The following is a 3,284-nucleotide window of genomic DNA, read 5'->3' on the forward strand; positions in this document are numbered from 1 at the left end:
TTGAAAGTTACCTACTCGTTTGATCCCTGCCAGACTGTAATCAACAAACTGTATCTGTATTCTTAATAAAAGCCTGCTCAGGAAGTAAGGCGCAGTGCTACCCCCTTGAGGGAGTGACCATCCTGACCATTCCTGCCTAGGACTCGGTAGTCCGTGTGTATGTTTCTTGTGTCTCGAGCATCTGCAGTGCTCTCGGTTACCGCAGGCCAGTGACTGCCACATATAAGCACAGTACTTGGGACAAAATAATGCTAAATAAATGTTTGTACCATACATGAATGAATAAATAAATAGATACTATTATTAAATGCTCCAAAGCAAGATTAAAAACTACTTGTTTAAAAAATTATAAAAAAACCAACAGGCATGTCCTCAACTTAAGATAGTTCTACTTTATGATGGTGAAAAAATGATGTGCATTCAATGGAAACCTTACATCAGATTTTGAATTTTGATCTTTTCTCAGGCTAGCGATATGTAGTATGATACTCTCTCATGACGCTGGGTGGTGGCAGTGAGCTGCAGCTCCCCGTCAGGCACACAGTCACAAGGGCAAACAACAGATATTCTACGGTGTACTGGGTGCGGTGCCAGCATTTATGGATATTGTGTTTTGTGTTTGCACATTTCCATCACATCTACAAAATGCCTAGCTCTATCTCCCACTCTGGCTAGAAGAAGAGAGACGCAATTACTCTTGAGATGAAACTCAAGGTAAGTGTCCCACTGTAGGTTAATGTAACGATTCTGAGCATATTTAATGTAGGCTATGCTAAGCTATGGCATCCAGTAGGTTTGCTGTATTAATTGCATTTTGACTTAGTGATATTTATTATCAACTATGATGGGTTTATCTATCAAAAGTCATATGCAAGGGACTAATGAAAAAGCTATATACAAAAAGTCCTAAATCCACACATTATACTCCCAACACCTTTATTGATCTTGATTTGCACAGACAGCACTGCTATTGCAAACCTGATACATACTAGGGTGACTGACTGACTAACTGTTCAGCAAGGAACCCCCCAAAAGCCCCACTCTCTTCACACAATGGGATGTTCTTTTTTGCTGTCACAGGAGTCCAATGGCAGAAGTGGGATCTGGGGACAAAGAGCTCTGAACCATGAAGTTATGCAGGGGCCCTAATCTCTTTCATCTATATTGGTTCTTCCATCTACTATTACCTCAAAGTTCCCCACTGGGTTTCCTATATCCAGCCAGCAAATGGCGGAAGACGGAAAGCCTGGGGCCAGTTGGTGTAGGAGATTTTGTGGTCCAGGCATGAAGACGAGGACTTCGCCTCTGCTCACATTCCACTAGCTGGAACTCAGTATTTGACTCTGAGGTAGATGGGCTGGAGAGTTTCATTTTCATAAACAAATAACAGGCACTGTCAGTTTTTAAGCAAAGAAATGACCAAGATGATAGTGGGGAATTATATCAGCCATGCTAAACAAATTAGCAAGATTATACACTAGAGACAGGGAGACCTGTTAAGAAGCAATTGCAGAGGAAACCAAACATGGTATCTGCCATGAGGAACTTGTTTTCTGATCACAACAGATTTGTTGAATCTTTTCAGAGGTTTCTTAATGGTTCCATCCATGGAACACCCATACATGCAGGAATCTATGAACAAGAAGCTCCAGGCATAACAGCAAGGATTGGAGACAAAAAAAAAATAATAATTAAGGTTCTAACCATTGGGGAGAGGTGCAAGTGAAATGGATACTCAAATTCTCCCAAAGTGCAGTCTCAATACTGAGGAGTTTATGTCAACAATGAAGCTGTTGAACCAAGGGCTGAACAAATCACCAGGTACAAAGAGTTTGTAGCCAAGTCATTGAACCTCAGGAACATGAAGTTTGCTTGGCATAGGAGACATCATCTGAATACCAAAATAGTATGATGGAGGAAAAGGAATTTCAGAAGCGGGACTTTACTCATATGATTACCTGGTGTATTATGTAAAAGGCATCCCAATTACCCTGAAACTCTTCCATAGTCTCTTGGCTGTGATGGCCAAGTAACTTATTATTCTTGTGTCAAGAACCCATTGCTGGGACAAACTATGATGACCTCTTCCAGCATGTCAGACTGACTGGTCTCCCTCAGACACTGGACAAGTTGGGCAGTAAGTATGAGTGCTATGACCTTCTGTCCACCAGGCGCATATCGGACGGTGTAATAAAAATGGAGACCTGCTTTGGCATTTTTTGACAGAAACCTGCACTTTTAATACAAAAGCACCACCTGATCTCAAAGCAGAAATTGTGAAAGATCTGCAAGAGCCTGAATTAGTGTAAAAAAGATAGAAAGTTTCCCTTTAATAATAGTCTGAGTTTCATAGTGGTTGAGGCATAAATATTAATCTTGAGTGTATTAAAATTTTCATTTTAAACAATGTTGATTATATTTATATTAAAATTAGCAATGCATCTCATAATATAAATGGAGCACTGCCTCTTATATGTAAAATGTAGAAAATGCCAAGCATTCTTGGACTTCCATGTACAATCATGTATGATACTGCTGGTCTTTTCTCACCCCTTCTCCGGGGAAAGAGACCGCATGCAGGCTAAATACCACATAAGCTGGAAAATGAGACAACTAGTTTCACTGGCATATTGACAATAAAATCCTTTCCATTTGTTGATTTTACAGGAATTTCCTAAAACATCAGTAAAGTGTGTGCTATGGATGCTTTAAATACTAGTAAAGTATATGCTTATGGACACGTTGGACACTAAGAAAGTGCTCATTTCCCCCCTTTCATGAAGAAGCATTTGTCCTGTACATTCTCCTATTGTAGTCTCTATTTTATTTTTATAGATTAATAAAAGTAAGCACTTTTAAGATATTATAATTTTTTAAAAAGCTATTATAGTAATATGGGCAAAAAAAGAGAGATGCAGACCAACATAGTAGAAAAAAATGACAAATATGCAAGATATATTGACTGATTGAGCAGAAAAGAACAAAATGATGGTCTTGGGTTTTATGTACATATATTTAAATCTGAGTTGTCTTTTACTTAATTGGTACATGTTTGTTGGTTTGGTACATTTTTCCCCCCACTGGAATTAGGAAGATAAACAGAGATTTGGATGTGAAGAAGAATGAATGCAGTATGGAATCTGTGGGAAGTGAGGGAAATCTGATGAGGAATCAAGGAAAACAAACAAAAGGAATGTTTTGAGATACTGAGGGTTTTGAAATAATGTGTGACAGGAAACTGTATCAAAAGTAAAAAAAATTACACCCAGAACATCCCCCATATT

General features: G+C 38.7%; 1 pseudogene; it reads left to right on the forward strand.

Annotated features, from left to right (window-relative positions):
- The first annotated feature begins 1,525 nt into the window (after window positions 1-1,525).
- Window positions 1,526-2,367, forward strand: LOC123827492 (annotated as a pseudogene).
- The last annotated feature ends 917 nt before the right edge of the window (window positions 2,368-3,284 follow it).

This window comes from Phyllostomus hastatus, unplaced genomic scaffold (genome assembly GCF_019186645.2).
Source record: "Phyllostomus hastatus isolate PE091 unplaced genomic scaffold, TTU_PhHast_1.1 phas_contig_86, whole genome shotgun sequence".
In the NCBI taxonomy this organism is placed as follows: domain Eukaryota; kingdom Metazoa; phylum Chordata; class Mammalia; order Chiroptera; family Phyllostomidae; genus Phyllostomus; species Phyllostomus hastatus.